The sequence below is a fragment of the Macaca fascicularis genome, chromosome 18, assembly GCF_037993035.2.
Source record: "Macaca fascicularis isolate 582-1 chromosome 18, T2T-MFA8v1.1".
NCBI classification, from domain to species: domain Eukaryota; kingdom Metazoa; phylum Chordata; class Mammalia; order Primates; family Cercopithecidae; genus Macaca; species Macaca fascicularis.
In genome coordinates this window covers 10,138,436-10,164,266 of record NC_088392.1, presented here as the reverse complement: position 1 = coordinate 10,164,266, position 25,831 = coordinate 10,138,436, and the positions used below count along the sequence as shown (strand labels likewise).

The following is a 25,831-nucleotide window of genomic DNA, read 5'->3' as shown; positions in this document are numbered from 1 at the left end:
CTGGGTATACTATACCCTGGAGCGTTTGTCATCATAAGCAGAGGAGGTTTATGAGCCTGGGACCCAGGGGGTCAGATGTGGTGTGCTGCTGCATTGCCTATTACTGTTATTTACATTCACCCTGGAACTGAATTGGTTTCTTGTTTCTTTTCATTTAATAATGTTTACATTGTGGAAATAAGCTGGCAATAAAATTTCTTGACCATTTCTAATCTAGCCAGTGAATTCTGCTTTCTCTGGAAATGGAAGTGTTGCTTGGTTGATTTTGCAGCCCTGTTTTCTTCTTCCTCCTGCCACCCCATCCCTCGCCCTGATTTTCCAATCAGGTTCTAGATGCTGATCTGTTTACCTGCGTCACCTGCACAGCCGGCTGCTTCCAGGAGCCTGGATATTTGTATTTTCCTCACTTTATATTACACTTGGGGGATTAATTACCAAGTACAAGCCTATAAAGAATCTGGAAGAATATAAAATGCTTTTGCAGGTTTAGTAGAAAGGAAGTTTGAATCAGCTTCCAGTCATTAAAATGGTGAAATCACGGTTTATATGAGACAGAACTGACTTGAAGATCAGGTTTCTTTATTTTCTTGTGCAGGGATCACAAATATCTTGTTCTGGTTCAGTTTACAGGTATAAGGAATGTATAATTAAATCCTTCAAATTAGGATTTATGTGTACGTGTAAATGTATCACCTTAAGCATAATTCATGACCTAATTTTTAGAGTCCGGAAGCATGAACTTGTAGTCTCAGCGTAAGCATTAGCTAATAGCAAACTACTGGGAGGCAGGTATGTCAAGGACTTGATGAAGAGTCACTGAGGGCACCTGGCACATTCTTCCCAGGGGTCATGAAAGATAGAGTAGACTGTCATTCATGCGGAAAGAGAAAAAGAAAACAAATATCTCCTGAATGTATCTTCCAGCCCTATGTTAATGATTAGAAAACCCTCCTTTCACTTAGGTAATCTCTAATGATACACCTTCAAATAACCCCACAGTAGCTGTGGGGATTCGTAGGTAATGGAAAATTTTTGTATAACATTTTCATTTTAGAATCTGACTCTGGTTTGAGTTTTATGCCCTAACTTGAAAAGCCCACAGAAGTTTGGGCCTGATGTTAGCATATTCTTGAATGCTCATTTTGGGCCTTGTAACTGAGATTTACAAATATTCCTTTTCAGCTAGGCAGCCAGGAGCATATGCCCCTGGAAGGGTAGTTTTGGAAGGAAGAAAAATTCCCACACAATACATGATGAGAAGGCTGATCAATTTTCATTAGCAGCCATCTCAAGCAGGGAATTCTACATTCTAGTCAGGTTAAATGGAAACCAAAACAAATGCGGGAATGGAGCACACAGGCTAATTACTAATTCTCTTCTATCCGAACTCCTGGCAGAACCCTGGGATTGAACTGCAGGATGCTTTGCCACATAACATTTCCTCTTAATTGTCATGACTTAGTTTTTTTTCAAGACTGGTTCAACCTTATTGTTATGCTGTTGGTTCTAGGATACCCCTGCCTGGAGGCTGCTGTCACACTCATCTCAACCATGTATATAAATATGGAGATTTACGTGGAGAAACAGTCCTTTCTCACAAATGGTGGAATAGTTAAGGTGGGGTGTGGAAGAACAAAGATTTCTTTCTTTAGTTATTTTAACTTTTATTTTAGGTTTGGGGTACATGTTGGGAAAAAGCTGAGTGTTGGGAGGGAAACTGAGGCGGGGCTTGCATAATGTCCTCTGGAATGTGTCTAGACTTGCTGGCTCCTTGCTCCTAGGTTCTTAGGCTCCTATTCCCATTATCTCAAGTATCAGAACATGTTCCATATAAATGCTAAATGATCACAGCTGTAAGTCATGTGCTTAATGCAGCGTGTCCTTTTGACCTCCACATTCTCTCCACCTGTTTCTCTGTTGGATTATCAATAAATAGCGTCGGTTCCCGGAGCTCGGAGCCTTTGCAGCCTCCGTACACTAGCGATGGCTCCCTGGTGTCCCACCTTTTTCTCTCTCACTGTCTTTTTCTCAATCTTTTGACTCTGCAGGACTTTGTCATCCCCACAACCTGGTGTTGGGTCTGATCACCCAACAGGTACGTGTGAAGGTTTGTTACATAGGTAAACTTGTGTCATGGGGGTTTGTTGTACAGATTGTTTAATCACCTAGACATTAGGCCTAGTACCCAATAGTTATCTTTTCTGCTGCTTTCCCTCTTCCACCCTCCACCTTTAAGTAGATTCCAGTGTCTCTTGTTTCCTTCTCTGTGTTCGTAAGTTCTTATTTAGCTCCTGCTTATAAGTGGGAACATGCGGTATTTGGTTTTCTGTTTCTGCGTTAGTTTGCTAAGGATAATGGCCTCTAGCTCCATCCATGTTCCCACAAAAGACATCTCATTCTTTGTTTATGGCTGCATAGTATTCCATGGTGTATATGAACCACATTTTCTTGATCCTGTCCGTCACTGATGGGCATTTAGGTTGATTCCATGTCTTTGCTATTGTGAATAGTGCTGCAGTGAACATATATGTGCATGTGTCTTTATGGTAGAATGATTTATATTCCTCTGGGTATATACCCAGTTTTGGGATTCTCAGGTTGAGTGGTTATTCTGCTTTTAGGTCTTTGAGGAATCACCACACTGCTTTCCACAATGGTTGAACTAATTTACACTCCCATCAATGGTGTATAAGTGTTCCCTTTTCTCTGCAATGTCACCAGCATCTGTTATTTTTTGACTTTTAGTAATAGCCATTCTGACTGGTGTGAGATGGTATCTCATTATGGTTTTGATTTGCATTTCTCTAATGATCGATGTTGAGCTTTTCTTTATATGTTAGCCACATAAATGTCTTCTTTTGAAAAGTGTCTGTCAGGTCCTTTTCCCACTTTTTAATGGAGTTGTTTTTCTCTTGTAAATTAGGAACAAATAATTCTTGTCCTAAATTGGAAACCATAAATCTGAATATCTTCAAGCAGGAGTGAAAACATGGCTAAGTCCTCATGTCACTGGTACCTGCGGGAGTTTCCCATCTGGCTGAACCGCTGGAGAGAAGACGGTTCCCTTGAGAACTAGCCAGCACGGTCTGCCAGTTAGATGGGAAAAGTTGCAGGTACAGAATGGCTTTCCTGTTGTTCTTTAAACCAGTTCTGAGCTTCGATCTAGGTCCTGCTGTCAGAGACTTTGTTAGTAGCCCAAAGGAAAGCCCTATATTTGGCTAGAATAAAAATGAAACTTCCTGGTGAGGATGGAGAGTTCTGTGTTTCCATTAAGCACCTGGTGATCTGCTCCCTTTCAGCTCAGCTCTCTGACTACTATTTCTGGAAACCAGAACCATTTCAGTGGGGTTCTAAGTTGTCAGGAAGGCCACACTATTTTCATCTTCCTGAACCACTTCTCCAGGTGGGAGCTGGTAGAAACCTGAGGAGAAAACCCATTCTTTCCCTATTAGATACAAAATTCATCTACCACCTTGTACTAAATTTGACATGTAAGAGCAATAGGTGACGGTCTGATACTCAGTGAAATAAATGATGGATTACAAAGTGATGGCAGTGTCCTCTCTGCACTAGACTGAACACCTAGTTAATACTATGTCTTTTGACCCATGTACTCCCCAATGTCTGACACAGAGCAAGCACTCAATAAATGAGTTTATCAACACAGAAATCCTCAGAGAAAAAGGCAAATAATTATGTTACGTACAAAGCCAGTATAGTAAGTGTGCTTTTAATGGAAAAGACATAGTACACATCTAGAAGTTTAAGCCTTACATCTCCAGTAATAATAAACTAGCAAAGAAAATGGACATTTTAGCCCTCATAGCATATCTACAAGTTAAGCTATATTTGAGTTTTTGAAAGCTAAGTGTGGTTGTACGTGAAGACCACCCAAACGAGAGCAAGCAGGGATTATTTGTGCAGTGCTTGCTCCAGTGAGGGAGTCAGTCACCATCACTTGGCATTTGACAGAGAGTTGAAGGCAGGCAGGTGAGGGGAAAGCTTTGTAGTGTGAAAGGGAAGACTCCAGGAATGCCCTGATTGGAGACTGTTGGCACCAGGAAGCTGGAGGAGGGGGTGTCCTATGTGATTGGTTAGGAGTGCATATTTGACTTTCTCTGATGTTTCTAAGTTGGATGTGAGGCCAACAATTAGGGAAGCTGTGGCTGGATGCGGTGGCTCATGCCTGTAATCCCAGCACTTTGGGAGGCTGAGGCGGGCAGATCACGAGGGCAGGAGATCGAGACCATCCTGGCTAACACGGTGAAACCTCATCTCTACTAAAAATAAAATTAGCTGGGCATGGTAGCAGGTGCCTGTAGTCCCAGCTACTTGGGAGGCTGAGCAGGAGAAAGGTGTGAACCCAGGAGGTGGAGCTTGCAGTAAGCCGAGATCACACCACTGCAGTCCAGCCTGGGCCAAGAGTGAGACACCAACTTTAAAAAAAAAAAAAAAAAAAGGGGAAGCGTTAGTTATTAATCAAGGCCTGGCCCTGTGCAGCTGTTACAGGGTCTATTGTTTGGCTTCCTGGACTGGTTGCTAGAGACAGCAGTCTGACTTTCTGCAAATCGGACTTGTAGGGAGTAGGTTGGCTTTCTGGGCTGGCTGCTGCAGACTGTGGGTCAGAGGTCTGTATTTATATGTGGTTCAGTCATTGTCTGTTTCTATATTCAGTCTTCCATTGTTTTGAGGATAGCAGTGCTGATAGTCAAAATATTTAAAGATAGCCCAGCACGGTGGCTTACCCCTATATATAGTTTGGGGGGCCAAGGTGGGCAGATTGCTTGAGCCCAGGAGTTCAAGACCAGCCTGGGCAACACGACAAACCTTGGTCTCTACTAAAAATACAAAAAATTAGCCAGGCATGGAGGCACACACCTGTGGTCCTAGCTACTCAGGAGGCTGAGGTGGGAGGATTGCCTGAGCTCAGGAGGTAGAGGCTACAGGGAGCCAAGATCATGTCACTGTACTCCAGTCTGAGCACCAAAGTGAGACCCTGTCTCAAAAAAAAAAAAAAAAAAAAAAAATTTAAGTGCTCATGGAAAATCCTTTACATTATATAGGTAAAAACTTAGCCAAAGGTTTGTTTATACATAAAAAAGATTTTCTTTGTGTTCACAATACTCTGAGCATTCTTGAAATGGAGTGGTTCTGACCTTAATTTTTAGGAGCTATTTAGGCCATAATTAGAAATGTTCAACTGAGAGACAATTTTCCAAAGAGACAGTGAAGGAGTCCAATTAATTTAGCTTCGCAATTGGAACAAAAGTTATTCCTGAGGACAACAGGGATGATAAATTATTTTGGAGCAAAATGTGGAGGGATGCAAGAAGTAAGGATAAAAACATCCTGGAAAAGGAAGGCAGGAGAAATACAGGTGCCAGAGTTTACTGCAAAATGAATGGATGCCTGAAAGGTCAGGTGTGCTATCAGCTCACACACACAGTGGAATTAAAAAAGACTAATGGAAAATTACAACAGCACAAGAAATAATTACAAGGAGAAGCAGTGATGAGATTAAAAAGTGTGTAACAAGAAAATAGCTTGAAGTCTGAGGCAAATCATAAAGCAGATACTTTATCAAGTAAAATGCTAAAATGATAGTATGCTTTTTAAAAAATAGAGGTTTTGAATCTGGTGGTTTGACTAAAGATTGAGTGCTTCTCATTATAAAATAGATGAGTTGGGTTTTTTTTTTTTTTTTTTTTTTTTGGTGAGAGCTTTTAAAGAGCAAGGTGACTACAGGTTCAATAATAAACTGGCATTAAAATAATAAAGGAGTAATACAGAAAGTAAACCTGTGGCTTATGGTACTTTAAATTTCGATCCATAAAAATCAACATTATCAATTTATGCTATTGTCATTTTGTGACTCTTAGTTGCTTTTGTAAAAGTTTTGAGTTTAAAAAGTTAGCTTGATAATATATTTTCATACCCAGTTTAAGTACTGACTTTAAAAGAGAATATATTTATTTTTAATAAGACAGGCTATGAATAAATAACAAAATACAATATCATTTACACTGAAGTCATTTCTCTCCGATATATCCAAGAGAGCTGTGCAAGAAAAAGCAAGCTCAGATATTAAAATAATTTATTCATTTTAAATTTTATAATTCTTATTAAAGGAAATTTGGAAAGTACAAATAGGAGAGAATTATTAACAATTCCATTACCCAATAAAATCTGATTTTAGAAGTTGTTTTAAGTTTCCTTCCAGTGTTTTTTCTTAAGTATAATTTATTGTTTTAAACATAGTTTTAAAATTTTATTTTCTTTACTAAGTAAGTATAACACTTAAAATTTAGGAAAAAGAACTTGCACAATTCACTTGCATTTCTTACTTGGAAGGACAAATTGGCTACCTTCACTTTGCTAAGTATTCTATTTTTTTTCTTTATGTGTTTGTATATATATTTTTTCTTTTTTAAAAAACTGTTTATTATGCAAAATTTCAAATCCACACATGGATGGAGAGAATAATCTGATAAACTCCTGTGTTTCATCCTCTACTTCCAATACTAGACCTACTCACTGATTTGAGTTTGAATCTTGTGGTAAACTTCTGTGGGGAAGAGGCATTTCTAGAGGAAAGTTTCGCATTCAATAACAAGGTAACTTATCATGGTTGCTGTTTCTTGCTGTTATTTTGCTTTAAATCTTGATAAAGGAGCCATTATGGAAGACGGCATCAACTTGTCTACATTTTTAGGTTCCTTAATGTTGTTAATTCAGTCAGTTTTGGTAGTTTTAGGTGGTGATGCCAAACAGGACTTTTGTAATTAGGTGTTGTATTAGTCGGGGTTTTCCAGAGAAACAGAACCAAGAGGACACAGATTTATAGGTATAGATAGATAAAGATGGATGGATGGAGAGATAGATAAAGAGGAGGAGATGTATTATGGGCATTGGTTCATGTGATTATGGGGACTGAGAACTCCCATGATCTGCTGTTTGCAAGCTGGAGAACTAGGAAAATGAGTAGTGTAATTCAGTCCTAGTCCCAAGGTCTGAGAACCAGAAACTCCAGTGTCTGAGGGCAGAAGAAGATGGATGTCCCAGCTCAGGGAAAAAGAGAATCCACCCTTCCTGTGCCTTATTGTTCTATTCAGGCCCACACTGGTTTAGATGGTGCCCACTCATATTGGCAGGGGTGGATCTTTTTTACTCAGTCCACCGATTCTAACGCTAATCTTGTCCAGAAACTCCCTCACAGATACACCTGGAAATCATGTTTTACCAACTATCTTGGGTACCCCTTAGCTCAGTTAAATGACACATAAAATTAACCATTGTGGGTGTTTTATCAAAACCCCTCATCTCATGCATTCCTTTTTAAAGCTTTTATTCCTAACTTTAATTTTTCTGATCTTGAGTTCTCAATTTTGATTCTTTCTTGGTTGGAGTTGATTTTTCAGTATTTTGTGAAAGGAATGATCATTAAATACAGTGCCTGTTGTCCTGTTGTCTTATGGTATTTAGTATAGAAGAAAAAATGCAAATAGGAAAACATTTATTTCTCTTTAGGTAATCTCTTTTATTTTTTATTTTTATTTTTATTTTTTTGTTGAGACGAAGTATTGCTCTGTCGCCCAGGCTGGAGTGCAGTGGCCGGATGTCAGCTCACTGCAAGCTCCGCCTCCCGGGTTTTTACGCCATCCTCTTGCCTCAGCCTCCCAAGTAGCTGGGACTACAGGCGCCCGCCACCTCGCCCGGCTAGTTTTTTGTTTTTTTTTTTTTAGTAGAGACGGGGTTTCACCCGGTTAGCCAGGATGATCTCGATCTCCTGACCTCGTGATCCGCCCGTCTCGGCCTCTCAAAGTGCTGGGATTACAGGCGTGAGCCACCGCGCCCGGCCTGTAATCTCTTTTATTTATCTTTGCCTATGCTGTGGATTTTTAAAATATCCTTGCCATTAAAATTATTGTGGTTCCTTTGTTTTGTTTGAATTGGCTTGGCCTGGAGTGTGGTTACCCTTTTTGAATATTCTAGTTCTTAGAAGGCTGTGGGTCATAGGACCTTCCCATCTTCTCCCTGTCTAATAACTTATTATTTCTTCATCACAGAGATCTTCTTATGCCTCCCTTCCCCAAACATAATAATGGCTGCCTTTTCTTGAATAATGGCTGGGTGCCAGGAGCAATGCTTTCCACACATTATGGAATTATTTTATGTTTGTCATCTACATTCCACATCCATTTTTTTTCTATAGCAGCAGCTTAGCTGTATGCTATTTCCAGTATCAACATTTTTTTCTAAATTTTTAATTGTAAAATATTCATAACAAAACTTAGCAAAACCATTTTTAAAGTGTATAGTTCAGTGGCATTAAGTACATTTAAATTATTGTATAACTATCACTACCATCCCCATATCACCAGAATTCTTTTCATTTTGTAAAACTGAAACTCTATACCCACTTACCAGTAACTCCTCACTTCCCTGAGCCCCTGGCATCCACCATTCCACTTTCTGACTCTATGATTTTGATGACTCTAAGTAGCTCATGTAAGTGGAATTATACAGTATTTGTCTTGTGACTGGACTATTTCACTTAGGGTAAGGTCCTCAAGGTTCATCTATATTGTAGCACATGACAGAATTTTTGTTCTTTTTAAGGCTGTATAATATTCCATTGCATGGTGATATGGTTTGGCTGTGTCCCCACCCAAATCTCATCTTGAATTGTAGTTCCCATAACCCCCAGGTGTTGGGGTAGGGACCTGGTGGGAGGTAATTGAATCCTGGGGGCAATTAGCCCCATGCTGCTGTTCTTGTGATAGTGAGTGAGATCTCATGAGATCTGGTGGTTTTATAACAGGCTTGTCTCCCTTTTGCTAGACACTTCTTGCTGCTGCCATGTGAAGAAGGACATGTTTGCTTCCCCTTTCGCCATGATTGAGTTTCCTGAGGCCTCCCCACCCATGCTGAACTGTGAGTCAATTAAACCTCTTTCCTGTATAAATTACCCAGTTTTGGGTATGTCTTTGTTAGCAGCATGAGAACGGACTGATACACATGTATATCCCCCAATTTGCTTATCCATTCATCCATTGATGGACACTTGAGTAGGTTACACATTTGAATTATTGTGAATAATGTTGTGAGTATTGGGGTACAGATATCTCTTTAAGATCCTACTTTCTGTTCTTTCATGTATAGAGAGTTGCTAGATATATGGCAATCCTTTTTTTAAATTTCGAGGAACCACCATAGTGTTTTCTACAGTGACTATGTTGTTTTATAATTCTAGCAGCAGTGCACAAGGGTTCTGATTACTCTATATTCTCACCAAAACTTGTTGTTTTCTGGGTTGGTTTTTGTGTTTGTTTTTTGTTTTGGATCATGGCCATTTTAATGGGTGTGAAACTTTAATTGTAGTTTTGATTTGCATTTTTCCAATGATTAATGATGTTGAGAATCTTTTCACATGCTTATTGGCCATTTGTATATCTTCTTTGGAGAAATGTCTTTTTAAGTCCTTTTCCCATTTTTCAATCAGGTTGCTTTTGGTTGATTTATAAAAATTCTCTACATATTCTAAATATTAATCCCTTATTAAATATGTGATTTCCAAATGTTCTCTCCCATTCTGTGGGGTTGCTTTTTTACTCTGTTGATTGTGTCTTTTGATGCACAAAATTTTAAACTTTCAGTAGCTCCAATTTGTCTGTTTTTCTCTTTTGTTGTCTGTACCTTTGGTATTACGTACAAGAAATCATTGCCAATTCCCAGTACCAAATATAATGACCTTTTCTATTTTGGAATCTATTTGCAATTCTTTCTTATTCTACCTATCTCCTATCCTGTTGGCTTTTATTTAATTATAGCCTATTGCTTAATTTTCCTCTCATGACATTTTACTCCTATTTCATAAAGAAGGTGATTTCTTGAGCCTTTTTTTTTGTGATAAAATAAACATAACAAAGTTTACCATTTTACTCAGTACTAAGTAAAATAAGCCAATGACAAAAGAACAAATATGATATGATTCTACTGGGATGAGGTACTTGTGAAACGGGAGAGTTCCCTGATTCCCCTCGCAGGACGTGTGACGGGGGTGTGGCTTGCCTTCTTGGTAGTCCCGTAGCTCATACCCCTAGTAGGAGCATCCAGACAGGCAGGTGCAGAGGCCCAGGTGAGGGCTTTTGGGCTCAGGCCCCGTGGCAGCATCTAGGGATGGGTGTCTGTGACTCCCGAAGCCCAAGTGGGCATGTGTTACCAAACTCTTTTAGATTTGCCTTCTCTACCCAGCACTTCCCTGTCCCGCTCCCATATCACCTAGAGTAGTGAAATTCAAGGAGACAGAATGGCTGCCAAGGGTTGGGGAAGAGGGAAAAGGGAGTTATTGTTTTATGAGTACAGAGTTTCAGTTGAGAAAGATGAAAAAAGTTCTAGAGATGAATGGTGTTGATGGTCGCACAATAATGTAAATGTATCTGATCTTGAGTGTTTAAAAAAAATGCCAACCACTTGGTGGGCACCTGTAATGCCAGCTACTGGGGAGGCTGAGGCAGGAGAATGGCGTGAACCCGGGAGGCGGAGTTTGCAGTGAGCCAAGATGGCACCACTGCACTCCAGCCTGGGTGACGGAGTGAGACTCCGTCTCAAAAAAAAAAAAAAAAAATATATATATATATATATATATGTTTACATATATATATATGTTTACATATATATATGTATGTTTACATATATATGTGTGTTTACATATATATATGTGTTTACATATATATGTGTTTACATATATATGTGTTTACATATATATGTGTTTACATATATATATGTGTTTACATATATATGTGTTTACATATATATATATATGTTTCTTCTTTTTTGCTAAGTTATTTTTACGTCTGTGTTCAGAATCTTTGGGATAATATCTCTTTTCTACATTTCTGCATTTTCTTTTGCTGTGAGCCCCGCTAGTATTTCTCCCTTTTTACCTTTTCATTTGCTTATTCTCACATTAGAAGAGATGGATGGACCTATACAGACTTGGCATTTGGGGCTTTGGCCTCATTCAATATCAGCTTGGGTGCTACTGAATACTCTTCAATCCAGAGCGGGGTGGTAGGTTGAGATATATATTTCCTAGCCCAGACCCCAGAATCTAGAAGAAGTTAAATCTGGTATAACTTTGATAAATAAGACAGGATGTTCTTCTAACCCTGTTCTGACACTGAACATACATATGGAGTATATATAGCATATACCTATTATTTAAAATTTTAAAATGAAAATGTGCATTATTGCACATCTTCCCTGTCTTTCACTCTCTGGTTGAGTTTTCTTGCATGGGTTGTGCTTTCCAAGATGAAATTTATGATTGTTCTTCTTCCTCCCTCCCTTTCTCCAGTTGTCATCCCAGTGTTGCAGTCTATAGTTAGATTGCTTTATCAGAATAGAAGTATTGATGGGGAGGGAAGAACAGGACACAGATACTGGTTTTAAAAAAAGCAAAACCTCCGCACACGCATGTGTGTGTGTGTATTTTTAAGTTCTGAGGTACATGTGCAGGATGTGCAGGTTTGTTGCATAGGCAAATGTGTGCCATGGTGGAAAATCTCCCAATATTAAAGCAGAGGTTATACACTAAAATGTCTGGAAGAGACAGGAAGGTAACAAATATTAGTGAAATGGCCTTGGTTAAGTTTATGGGGAGCTGAGGTTCCCAAATAGAGGATCAGTTGCTGCTCAGCTCTAACAATACTTGCCAGGTATTTTGAGTTTTAAAGAGAAGGCAGAAATCTAAATTTTTGTGAAACCACCCAATTGTTTGGACACTAAATAAGACTGAAACATAACTATAAACATACAAAATACTATGTGTACCCAACAAAATCTGGTACATGGGCAAAAAGGACCAGCTGCATTGCATATAGTTTGTAGTCATAGTATGTCTGAACAAGGGATTATTCCCTAGGGAGAGAAAGAGTATTGTCACCTACTTTGAGATGATGAGTTTTTCTTAGCATCAGTGTAATCATCAATGCCTAAATTTGTGAGGTGGTGTTGAATTCCAGTTCCTGCTATTTCTCGTGCTTTCAACGGTAAAAAACAACAGAAACATCAAACATGTCTTTTTAAACCCATGAACAATTTCCTCACTTATCTCAGAACAAGTAAATAATATAAAATACTTGATAGGAAATTTAGATTAGGTTAAGTGAGACATTCTGAAATCTTTCAATATTTTTGTCTTTTCCAATAATGGATTTCATATCTGACTCATTTTCTGGCTCTGGCTTTGTACACTTGTGAATTTTCACCTTAGTTGTGTGACTTTCTGCTTTATTAAGAAATATTGGAGTCGAAACAAACTAGATACTGTAGCCTACTTTTATTCTATTTCCTTCTTTACACGAACAGAATAGCCAATTTAGAGTAAGAGACTGTCTTGTTCCTGTGTTATTTTTAAGGTGTTTCCTGCTGTAAATGGAAACAATGCCTCTAAGATCCTGTTCCTCATACCACATGATGCACCATAGTCCTCTTTACAGGAATATGTAATCAAAACAGTTTCATTCTTTCCCAGTTCCGAGCCATGCATTGCAAAGTGTGTTCTTCAGCACTGGCTGTTGTAACAAAATGCCACACACCGAGTGGCTTAAACAACACATTTATTTTGTCCAGATTTGGAGGTAGAAGTTCAAGATTGAGGTGCTGGCAGGGCTGGTTTCTGGAGAGTGCTTTCTTCCTGGCGTGCAGAGGGCTGCTGACTTGCTATGTCCTCACGTGGCCTTTCCTCTGCTCCCGAGGAGAGACAGGGAGAGCTTTGGTGTTCGTTCCTCTTATTAAAAGGACACCAGTCCTAGCAGATTAGGGTTCCACCCTTGTGGCCTCATTTCACCATAATTCCCTTCCTAAATGCTCTATCTCCAATTATAGTCACATTAGGGGTTAGGATTTCAACACAGGAATTTTGTGAGGTATACATTTCAGTCCATAGCAGCCACCTAGTGAACGGCTTCTCTTCAGGGAACCTCATTCTTTTCTCCTGTGCATCACAGGGCGAAAGGACCCTAATAATCTAATAATACAAATTGTGTGCTGGAGTCATATAGATGACTAGATAGATAGCAGAGATGCAGAAACTGGATACTCTTACATTTTCTTCATGTTGATAGGGAAAGCTTTTTGAGTTTACTTCATGAAAATGAAAACAATTTTAAATGGCTAAAATATTATAATTACTTTAAATACCATATGTGTATCGAGAATGTGTTTCTAGCAATCTAATTCATATTCTGAAACATAACTTTGCAGATTTCTTAATGCAAAAGGAATAGTATGATGTGTGTGTTTTTGAAGTTGTTACAATATAGAAAATGACTTTTCAATTGGCAGAAAAACCACACTAAATAAAATCATAAAATAGTTAACATTGTACACCTTCCTATTCTAAATGGCAGAATCCTCTTCACTAGACAATAACAGAGCCTGTCACAAAGCCTTAGTACATAGTCCTCAATAACTGTAATGCTTTCTTTATATGACCACGAGCAAAACTCCCTGGACAGTAAACTTTGCTCAGGTGAATGCTTGTCTCTAGGTAACTGGTTACCCAGCTACCGCATGTTCATTTACTGAATCGTTCATTATTTTGCCTTTGCATGTGCTGGGCTTTGGGCTAGATATTGAGTTCTCAGACATGTAATCTTTACGAATTACAAGAGAGAAGGTATCTGATTTTATTCTATGTGTCGGTTAATTTATCTCAAATGTTTAATTAGAGCAGCAGAAAACTAGAAACACTGAAGATTTCTTGGACTTTTTGCAGGGCTTACTCCTCCTGCACTCAGATATCTTAAGCAACATAACCAGGAAGTCGCAGTCAACCATGCAGATCTTCTGTTATCTCCGCACTGCCTATGAACAGAGCAAAAAGTCTGGAGGAAGGAGGAGGAATGGACTGAGCACAGGTGTCAAAAACGCCCGTCAATCCTCCTCATTTCTAGTCAGAACTGTTCCTTCGCATTACCAACTTGGACAGGGAAAGTGGTCCCTGCTATCTACTTTCTGAAACAAGAATCATGGCTCAACAATATACCTGAAAATTAAGTTCTATCATGATGATGACTGATTATGCTTCCCATGCTTTCTAATCACCTTTCTTGACATCTTGGAACTTGCTTATAAGTACACCTCTTACGTATACCTCTTTTTTTTTTTTTTTTTTGAGATGGAGTCTGGCTCTGTCGCCCAGGCTGGAGTGCAGTGGCCGGATCTCGGCTCACTGCAAGCTCCACCTCCCGGGTTCACACCATTCTCCTGCCTCAGCCTCCGGATTAGCTGGGACTATAGGCGCCGCCACCACATCTGGCTAATTTTTTGTATTTTTTAGTAGAGACGGGGTTTCACTGTGTTAGCCAGGATGGTCTCGATCTCCTGACCTTGTGATCCGCCCGCCTCTATCTCCCGGAGTGCTGGGATTACAGGCGTGAGCCACCGCGCCCTCTTTCTTATAAGCAAGTTCCAGGATGTCAAGAAAGGTGTCTAGTCAATGGTGTTACATGGTTTTCAGTGCACCCCTGAGAGAGTTTGTGGAACTTAGTACAAAATACATATTTTTTCCCCTGTCATAGTAAATTCTTTAGTGGATCTTATATATTTTTTTAAAACTCCCTTGTTATACTTAATTTGGTCTTATTACTTCTATTGAAACTTTATTTTAACTCAGGATTATATAGACAAATAATTTGAACTTTGTGGAGGTAAAATGGCACAGAGAAAGGGAGAGAGGAACGAAAGCTTGGTGACAGGGTTAGCAGTATGGTCTGAGTGAATCAGTCCCACAGGGCTGAGGTGGGCAAATCTTTGCATGTGTGTAGGATTCTGACTGACAGGGTTTCTTCACAGATGCTGCTGGTCCTTTAAAATCATGACTTATTTTCTAAGCAAGAAATATATATCTATTTTTTTTCATGAAGTTCTGCTGACAAAGTTTCCATCATTTTCCAGTGAGACTAGGTGGTGTTTATGTGACTTCTATAAAAGCAGGCATGGGGTGTTCTGGAAAAAACAAAACAAAACAAGAAACCCTACAGTTCCATGAGAAAATAAAGGAGGCAGAAAGCTTCCTGTGTGTACATGTCCCCCCACCTCCCCCCAAAAAATATAGCAAAGCAAAAAAACAAAAACCCTTTTGTGAGTGCATGATAAATGAAGGACTATTTCAGTGTTCTAAGTTGCAGTTGAAGCATAAGTATAATTGAGTGGTTGGGCTTGCATATTTAAAAAGTATAATCCATTGTCTCCCTCTTTTTTTGACCATTTAGGATGTTTAACATTTGAAACATAAGAATCACACTTAGGTGATGGAAATAGTGACATGAATTCGGAGTACACCTCTTTCTCGGCTTGTGGCAAGATAACTATAGGTAACACTTTCAGTGACACGTAGGCCAAGAATGAAGGGTTTATGTGGTGGTTCAGAGGAGACGGGAGGTTCCTACTTGTTGAATAGCTCTTGTGGGACGAATGCTATGGAAATTCTGAGATGCTCAATGATATTTTTCTCCAAGGCTATAGTGTTTGGAAGCTATTTTCGTCTGTTTTTCTCTTTCAATTACATGCTCTGTACAGAATTTTCATTTTTTAACAAAAGTTCTCTTTGTAGCTAAATGGCATTATGCATAATAGGAGTCAAAAGGTGACTGTATGCAAGCTATTTCTTCACAATTGATATGTCCCTGATATACAAAATGACTAGTAATTGGAATCCAGGGAGTACATTTATATAGATATTTATTATGTGGAGGGTGAGGTGAAGCAGTATTGTCAAAGGTGGTTGCTGTGACTTGAATGTCTGTCCATCCCCAAATGCATGCATGAAGATTCCTCATCAATGTCATAATATTAGAAGGTGAAGCCTTTGGGAGAAGATTAGGTCATGAGGACACGACTGTCATGACTGGGATTAGTGCTCTTATAAAAGAGACCCCAGAAAGCTGCCTTGTCCCCTTCCATCATGTGAGGACACAGTAAGAAGGTGTCATCTGTGAAGCAGGAAGTAGGCCCTCACCAGATGCTAAATCTGCCATCATCTTGATCTTGTACTTCCCAGCCTTCAGAACCATAAGAAATAAAACTATAGACTGGGTTGCATGTAGTTGACATGCAACTCTGCCCTCTCCCCCTCCCTGCTCCCCTCTCCCCCTCCCCTCTCCCCCTCCCCTCTCCCCCTCCCCGCTACCCCTCCCCACTCCCCCGCTCCCCTCTCCCCCTCCCCGCTGCTCCCCTGTCCCCCTCCCCTCTCCCCTCCCCACTGTTCCCCTCCCCCGGTCCCCCTCCCCCGGTCCCCCTCCCCCGGTCTCCCTCCCCCCGTCCCCCTCCCCCCGTCCCCCCCGTCCCCCCCCCTCCCCCCGCCCCTCTCCCCCTCCCTCCTCCTAGAGTCTCACTCTTCTCACCGAGGCTGGAGTGCAGTGGCTTGATCTTGGCTCACTGTAACCTCCTGTGACCCCTCCCCGAGTTCAAGTGATTCTCCTGCTTCAGCCTCCGGAGTAGCTGGGATTACAGGTGCATGCCACCAGGCCTGGCTAATTGTTGTATTTTTAGTACAGATGGGGTTTCACCATGTTGGCCAAGCTGCTCTCAAACTCCTGACCTCAAGTGATCCACCCACCTTGGCCTCCCAAAGTGCTGGAATTTCAGGCATGAGCCACCACATTTCACCAATTACATGGTTTCTTCAAACAACTTATTATTTTCCTACAAGTATAGGCTTCAAGATTTTTTCTCTTGTTATCTGACATTTCCCTTGTCCTGAAGCTTTCCTTTAGTATGTCAAATCAAGCTTTCATGCACTCCTATTAAATAATTATTTGGAGGTTTGCTGAACTGGTGTTTTGTTGTTGTTTTTTTTTCTGAGACAGAGTCTCACTCAATCTATTGCCCAGGCTGGAGTGCAGTGGTGTGATCTCTGCTCAGTACAACCTCTGCCTTCCGGATTTAAGCAATTTTCCTGCCTCGGCCTCCTGAGTAGCTGGGATTACAGGCATGTGCCACTGCATCCAGCTAAATTTTTGTATTTTTACTAGAGATGGGGTTTCACCATGCTGGCCAGGCTGGTATCAAATTCCTTACCTCGAGTCACCTGCTCTGCCTTGGCCTCTCAAAGTGCTGGGATTACAAGTTTGAGCCACCACACTGGACCTTGAGCTGGTTCTTCTCTGGGTTAGGTATAAGACTGAGAGAGGTAAAAAGCATCAAGAGGGTTGAATTGTAGCAAAGGCCCCTTTCTAATTTCAAATAGCCTGAGATATTTCATTGCCACATCAAGTAAGTGTTTAGTATGCTCCTTGTCCTCAATACTAAATCCCTCTGGTTGGAAAATCTAGAAAAATGCTTTCCTTGTGGTTCTGGCTTATGTTTCAGGCAAGCTAATAGTGCCACACATTTCAATATTCATGAAGAAGAACAAGGGGGTTGCCATGCATGTTTATTATTTGTAAACTAAAATAAATAAATAGTTGTGGGTGAACAAAATAGATGTTCTGGGGCTCCAGGGTGTGGGGCTAGGACCCATTTTGGAAACAGGGTTTCTGGGTAGCAAAATAAATGAAATCAATATTCTTTTTTTAAAATTTAATTTTTTATTTCCATAGGTTTTTAGGGAACAGGTGGTGTTTGGTTAACATGAATAAGGTCTTTAGTGGCAATTTCTGATATTTTGGTTCATCCATCACCCAAACAGTACACACTGTACCCAATTTGCAGTCTTTTATACCTCACCCCCTCTCACCCTTTCCCCCTCAAGTCCTCAAAGTCCATTGTATCATTCTAATGCCTTTGCATTCTCATAGTTATGAGTGAGAACTTGTGAGTGAGAATATACAATATTTGATTTTCCATTCCTGAGTTACTTCACTCAGAATAATGGTTTCCAGTTCCATCCAGGTCACTGTGAATGCCATTATTTTATTCTTTTTTATAACTGAGTAGTATTCCATGGTGTGTGTGTGTGTGTGTGTATCACAATTTATCCACTTGTTGACTGATGGGCACTTGGGCTGGTTGCATATTTTTCCAATTGCAAATTGTGCTGCTATAAACATGTGTGTACAAGTATCCTTTTCATATAATGATTTCTTTTCCTCTGGGTAGATATCCAGTAGGGGGATTACTGGATCAAATGGTAGTTCTACTTTTAGTTATTTAAGGAATCTCCACACTGTTTTCCATAGTGGTCGTACAAGTTTACATTCCCACTAGCAGTGTAAAAGTGTTCCCTTTTCACCACATCCCTGTCAACATCTGTTATTTTTTGATGTTTTGATTATGGCCATTCTTGCAGGAGTAAGGTGGTATGTCATTGTAGTTTTAATTTGCATTTCCCTGATCATTAGTGATGAGCATTTTTCATATGTTTTTGCCATTTGTATATCTTCTTTTGAGAATTGTCTATTCATGTCCTGAGCCCACTTTTTGATGGGATTGTGTTTTTTTCTTGCTAATTTTCTTGAATTCCTTGTAGATTCTGGATATTAGTCCGTTGTTAAATGTATAGATTGTGAAGATTTTTTTCTCACTCTGTGGGTTGTCTGTCTACTTTGCTGATTATTTCTTTTGCTGTGCAGAAGCTTTTCAGTTTAATTATGTCCCATCTATTTATCTTGGTTATTGTTGCATTTGCTTTTGGGTTCCTGGTCATGAAGTCTTTGCCTAAGCCAATATCTAGGAGGGTGTCTCCAATATTACCTTCTAGAAATTTTATGGTTTCAGGTCTCAGATTTAAGGCTTTGATCCATCTTGAGATTTTTGCATAAGATGAGAGAAGAGGATCCAGTTTCATTCTTCTATGTGTGGCTTGCCAATTAGTCCAGTACAATTTGTTGAATCGGGTGTCCTTTCTTTGTTTTTGTTTACTTTGTTGAAGATCAGTTGACTGTAAGTATTTGGCTTTATTTCTGGTTTCTCTATTCTGTTCCATTGGTCTATATATCTGTTTTTATACCAGTACCATGCTGTTTTGGTGACCAAGGCCTTACAGCACAGTTTCAAGTCGAGTAATGTAATGCCTTCAGATTTGTTCTTTTGCTTAGTCTAGCTTTGGCTATACAGGCTCTTTTTTGGTTCCATATGAATTTTAGGATTTTTTTTCTAGTTCTGTGAAGAATGATGGTGTTTTGATGGGAATTGCATTGAATCTGTAGATTGTTTTTGGCAGTATGGTCATTTTCACAATATTGGTTCTAGCTATCCATGAGCATGAAGTATGTTTCCATTTGTTTGTGTCGTCTGTGGTTTCTTTCAGCAGCGTTTTGTGGTTTTCCTTGTTAGAGGTCTTTCAACTCCTTGGTTAGGTATATTTCTAAGTATTTTATTTTATTTTTTTGCTGCTATTGTAAAAGAGGTTAAGTTCTTGATTTGATTATCAGCGTGGTCGCTGTTGGTGTATATAGCAGAGCTACTGATTTGTGTTCATTGATTTTTGTATCCTGAAACTTTGCTGAATTCATTTATCAGTTCTAGAAGTTTTCTGGAGTTGTTAGGGTTTTCTAGGTATAAAATCATATCATCAGCAAACAGCGACAGTTTGACTTCCTCTTTACTGATTACGATGCCCTTTATTTCTTTTGTCTGATTGCTCTGGCTAGGACTTCCAGTACTATGTTGAAGAGAAGTGGTGACAGTGGGCGTCCTTGTCTTATTCTAGTTCTCAGGGGGAATGCTTTCAACTTTTTCCCATTCAGTATTGTGTTGGCTGTGGTTTTGTCATGATAGCTTTTATTACATTAAGCTATGTCCCTTGTATGCTAGTTTTGCTGACAGTTTTAATCATAAAGGGATGCTGGATTTTGTCAAATGCTTTTTCTGTGGCTATTGAGATGATCGTGGGATTTTTTTAAATTCTGTTTATGTGGTGTATCACATTTATTGACTTGTGTATGTTAAACTATCCCTGCATCCCTGGTATGGAACCCACTTGATCATGATGGATTTTCTTTTCGATATTCTGTTGGATTTGGTTAGCTAGTATTTTGTTAAGGATTTTTGCATGTGTATTTATCACGGACATTGGTCTGTAGTTTTCTTTTTTTGTTATGTCCTTTCTTGGTTTTGGTAGTAGGGTGATACTGGCTTTATGAAGCCAGAATGATATAGAGAGGATTTCCTCTTTCTCTATCTTGTGGAATAGTGTCAATAGGATTGGTACCAATTCTTCTTTGAATGTCTGATAGAATTCAGCTGTGAATCTGTCTGGTTCTGGACTTGTTTTTGGTGGCAATTTAAAAATTACCATTTCAATCTTGTTGCTTGTTATTGGTTCATTCAAAGTTTCTATTTCTTTCCTGTTTAATCTAGGAAGGTTGTAGAGTTCCAGGAATTTATCATCTCCTCTAGGTTTTCTAGTTTATGCACATAAAGGTGTTCATAGTAACCATGAATGATCTTTTGTATATCTGTGGTATCGATCCTAATATCTCCCATTTTGTTTCTAGTGGAGCTCATTTGGATCTTCCTTCTTTGTTGGTTGGTAATCTTGCTAATAGTCTATCAATGTTATTTATCGTTTCAAAGAACCAGCTTTTTGTTTTGTTTATCTTGTGTTTTTTTTTGTGTGTGTGTTTCCTTCAATTTCACTTAGTTCTGCTCTGATCTTGGTTATTTCCTTTCTCCTGCTGGGTTTGGGTTTGGTTTGTTCCTTTTTCTCTAGTTCCTTGAGGTGTGACCTTAGATTGTCTATTTGTGCTTTTTCAGACTTTTTGATGTAAGCATTCAGGGCTATGAAATTTCCTCTTAACACTGCCTTTGCTATATCCCAGAAGTTTTGATAGGTTGTATTACTAGTATTGTTCAGTTCAAAGAATATTTTAATTTCTGTCTTGATTTCATTGCTGACTGAGAGATTATTCAGGAGCAGGCTATTTAATTTCCATGTACTGGCATGATTTTGAGGGTTACTTTTGGAGTTGATTTCCAATTTTATTCCACTGTGATGTGAAAGAGTATTTGATATCATTTCAATTTTCTTAAATTTCTCAAGACTTGTTTTGTGGCATATCATATGGTCTGTCTTGGACAATGTTCCCTGTGGTGATGAATAGAATCAATATTCTGCAGTTGCTGGGTAGAATGTTCTGTTAATATCTGTTAAGTCCATTGGTTCCAGGGTATAGTTTAAATCCATTGTTTTTTGGCTGACTTTGTCTTGATGACCTGTCTAGTGCTGTTAGTGGAGTATTGAAATCCCCCACTATTATTGCATTACTGTCTATCTTATTTCTTAGGTCTAGTAGTATTTGTTTTATAAATTGGGGTGCTCCAGTGTTAGTTGCATATATATGTAGGATTGTGACATTTTCCTGCTGGACTAGTCCTTTTATCATTAATGTCCCTCTTTGTCTTTTTTTAACTGCTGTTGCTTTAAAGTTTTTTTTTTTTCTGATATAAAAATAACTACTTCTGCTAGCTTTTGGTGTCCATTTGCATGGAATATCATTTTCCACCCCTTTACCTTAAGTTTATGTGAGTCCTTATGTGTTAGGTGAGTTTTTGAAGACAGCCGACACTTAGTTGGTGAATTCTTATCCATTCTGCAATTCTGTATCTTTAAAGTGGAGCATTTAGGCCACTTACATTCAATGTTAATATTGCAGTGTGAGGTACTACTCTATTCATCATGATCTTTGTTGCCTGAATACCTTGTTTTCTTTTCTTTTCTTCTTTTTTAAGAGATGGAGTCTCACTTTGTTGCCCAGGCTGGAGTGCAGTGGTGTCATCTCGGCTCACTGCAACCTCTGCCTCCCAGGTTCTAGCAATTCTCCTGCCTTAGCCTCCCAAGTAGCTGGGGTTGCAGGCTCACACTGCTACGCCTTGCTAAGTTTTTGTATTTTAGTAGAGATGGGGTTTCACTGTGTTGCCCAGGCTGGTCTCCAACTCCTGAGCTCAGGCAGTCCACTCGCCCTGGGCTCCCAAAGTGCTAGGAATACAGGCATGAGCCACCGTGCCTGGCCCTTGTTTTCCTTTTATTTATTGTATTTTTATTTTATAGGTCCTGTGAGATTTATGCTTTAAGGAGGTTCTATTTTGATGTATTTCAAGGATTTGTATCAAGATTTAGAGCTCCTTTTTAGCAGTTCTCGTAGTGCTGGCTTTGATAGTGGTGAGTTTGGTCAACACTTGTTTATCTGAAAAAGACTATTTTTCCTTCACTTATGAAGCTTAGTTTTGCTGGATACAAAATTCTTGGCTGATAATTGTTTTGTTTAAGGAGGCTGAAGATAGGGCCCTACTCTTCCAGCTTGTAGGGTTTCTGCTGAGAAATCTGCTCTTAATCTGATAGGTTTTCCTTTATAGGTTACCTAGTGCTTTTGCCTCACAGCTCTTAAGATACTTTCCTTCATATTAACTTTAGATAACCTGATGACAATGTGCCTAGGCCATGATCTTTTTGTGATAAATTTCCCAGGTGTTCTTTGAGCTTCTTATATTTGGATGTCTAGATCTCTAGCAAGGCTGGGAAAGTTTCCCTTGATTATTTCCCTTAAATATGTTTTCCAAACTTTTAGATTTCTCTTCTTCCTCAAGAACACTAATTATTCTTAGGTTTGGTCATTTAACATAATCCCAAAGTTCTTGGAGACTTTGTTCATTATTTTAAATTCTTTTGTATTTGTTTTTGTCAGATTGATTTGAAAACTGTCTTCAAGCTCTGAAATTCTTTCTTCTGCTTGTTTGATTCTATTGCTAAGACTTTCCAGTGCATTTTGCGTTTCTCTAAGTGTGTTTTTTATTTCTAGAAGTTGTGATTGTCTTTATTTATGCTATCTATTTCACTGCAGATTTTCCCCTTCATATCTTGTATCTTTTAAGAAATTTCATTAAGTTGGACTTCACCTTTCTGGTGCCTCCTTGATTAGCTTAATAATCGATCTTCTGAATTCTTTTTCTGGCAATTCAGGGATTTCTTCTTGGTTTGGATCCATTGCTGGTGAGCTAATGTGATTTTTTGGGGGTGTGTTAATTAACCTTATTTTGTCATATTACCAGATTTTTTTTTTTTCTGGCTCCTTCTTATTTGGGTAGACTATGTCACAGGGAAGATCTGGGCCTCAAGGGCTGCTGTTCAGATTGTTTTGTCCCATGGGATGCTCACTTGATGTCATGTTCTCACCCTTTTCCTAGAGATGTGGCTTCCTGAGAGCCAAACTGTAGTGATTGTTGTATCCTTCTGGATATAGCCACCCAGTGGAGCTACTAAGCTCTGGGCTGGTACTGTGGAGGGTGTCTGCACAGAGTCCTATGATGTGAACCTTCTTCAGGTCTCCCAACCATGGATGGCAGCACCTGCTATGGTGGAGGTGGCAGGAGAGTGAAATGGACTCTGTGAACATCTTTAGTTATAGTTTTGTTTATTGCACTAGTTTTGTGCTGGTTGACCTCCTTACTGAAGGTGGCGCTTTCAAGAGAGCATCAGCTGTGGTAGTATAGGGATGATCAGGTGGTGGGTGGGGCCCTAGAGCTCCCAAGAGAATATGTCCTTTGTCTTTGGCTACCAGGGCTGGTAGAGAAAGACCATCAGGTGGTGGTGGGGTTAGGACTATCTGAGCAGGCCTTGCTGCAGCTGCTGTGGGGGGATGGGAGTGTGGTTCTCAGGCCAATAGAGTTCTGTTTCCTGGGGGATTATAGCTGCTTCTGCTGTGTCATGCAGGTCACCAGGGAAGTGGGGTAAAGCCAGCAGTTACAAGCCTCACTCAGCTCTCACACAGCCCAAAAGGCCGGTCTCACTCCCACAGTGCCCTGCCCTAATATCACCTTTTGTTTCTAGGCAGCGGGTGAGCAGGACTGAGAACTTTGCCCAAGGCTACCAGCCTCCAGTCTGTGAAAGCAAGCAGGGCTTTCAGGTTTTGCGCCTCACTTCTGTGTTGTGTCTGGATTCACCCCTTCCCCCACGTTCTGTTCAGGAAAATTCCCATTTGGTTGAGATTGTTGCAAAGTTCAGCTGGAAATTTGCTCCTCCCTGTGGTCTTTCCCCAGTTCCTCTGGCAGCCCTCCCCAAGGACTTCTGTGAGACAAAGTCAGAAATGGTTTCCCTGGGGACTGAGAGGGCCCACCAGGCTCTTCCTGCTTTTTCTTCTACCCCTGTATTGCAGTTGGCTCTCTAAAATTGTCTCAGCTCCAGGTAAGGCAAAATTCTTCTCCCATGATCTGGACCTTCAGGTTCCCTAGTGAGGGTGTATGTTCAGGGGTGGGCAATCCCCTTTCACAGTTCCACGCTTTGGGCACTTGCAGTGTTTGGTCTGTCTCCCATGGTCTACAGGAGCAATCTCCTTTCTTCAAAGGGTCTGTGGACTTCCTCAGCTTTCCTGGTATGTTTCTGCAGTAGTTCTTAGAGCAAAAGTTCATGATGTGAGTCTCCACACATTGATCTTTATGTCCAAGCGAGAGCTGCGATTTAGTCCTGCCTTCTATCTGCCATTTTCCTAATCTCTGATCTGAAATCAGAATTCTTAGCTTCTCAGTTGGAATAGATTATTATTCTGTCTGGGCAAGTTTAGGAGTGGCTATTTATATGACTGTACTTATGCAAGTAGTAGGCTCCTAAATCTTTCCCATAGTTTTTTAAAACCTTGTAACATATACAAACATTTACTTCTTTCACTCTGTGATTATGTGTTGGGGAAATGAGGGACTTTGTCCTTGGGAGTGTTACTTAGACATACCTCTCGGTTTTGCAAAAACTGGCAGGCTAGCAGCCATTTTTTTCTGGGATTTGGTGCAACCAACACCTCTCATGAGTTTATTGGAGTGCATTTTGTGGAGAAATCTAATATATGAAGCTGTGGTGGTGGCTGGTAGCAGGAGGGCGGGAATGGATCAGTTTACACTTGGAAATTGTATTCTTTAGAGAGTTCAGTTACCACAGCTCTTCCCAAGACCAGCTAGGAGATTTGTCGATGTGTATTATGGTAGCACTAGTTGAGGTCCAATGACAGGAAAGGGAATGAAAGATCTTGAAACACAATTTCCTTGAGAAAAGCATAAGTCAAAGTTTGGGACTCAAACTCAAGGGATGAATCTAAGAGTTCAAACTGTGATGTTGTTCCAATACAACTGATGCTAGAAAGTTCTCTCATTTCAGCCACAGTGAAATAGCACAGTGGCTGGACCTCTAGCCGCACATGAGGGTATGAAATAAAATAAACTGCTGTCCCAGCATTCAACCTGAGTCTTCTGTTGCGGTTTGTCTTGGGACCTGTGCCAAAAAAGTCATCCTGGCATTAGTAGACAAGCGTCATACATGAGATGCTGTACGATCACTCACAGCACACACAGTGTGGAAAAGAGAAGCAACAGCAGCAGTGAATTCAGTGAGTACCTGTTTGGACACAGGACTGAGCTCTCATCGGATTAAGTAAGACCTTATGCTTTTCAGGCATATTGTACATGGGGGGGTATGTGCCATGAGCAGGGAGAAGGATCTCATGAGGACAATGAGACTTCCTGTTAGGCAGTGGGAATCACGTGACTCGTCTGACATTTAAAGAGATACTTTAAACTTCTTTAGTGAAATATGGCCTTCTAGTGTCATAGACTGTGATTGAAAGGATGTTTTAAGGAGGATATGCAATGATGTGAAGCCACAATCTTATTGACTCTTTACCGTTACAAAAAAAATCAATACTTCCCACTACCCTTTATCATCTTTCTGTGCTTACTGCTGACTGAATAGTGGTACCACAGAAACACAAGGAGAAAGAAATTCTCAGCTTTTCAAGTTGCAAAGTTGACTTCCATAGTCCATAGCAGAAGTAATTATCTTGAGAGAAAATACTTTTTGAGACCCAGATCCAGGTGGGTTTTGGAGAATGAAATAAAGTTG

At 39.9% G+C, this 25,831-nt stretch overlaps 1 long non-coding RNA gene across 2 annotated transcripts in view; it reads left to right on the top strand.

The window, feature by feature from the left end:
- Positions 1-25,831, top strand: part of LOC135968203 (uncharacterized) — a 433,495-nt gene that overhangs the window by 59,596 nt on the left and 348,068 nt on the right. For both annotated transcript variants that reach the window (XR_012427191.1, XR_010582796.2), the window contains one exon: positions 8,842-8,934. This is a non-coding gene — a long non-coding RNA (uncharacterized lncRNA). The remainder of the gene's footprint in view (positions 1-8,841; positions 8,935-25,831) is intronic.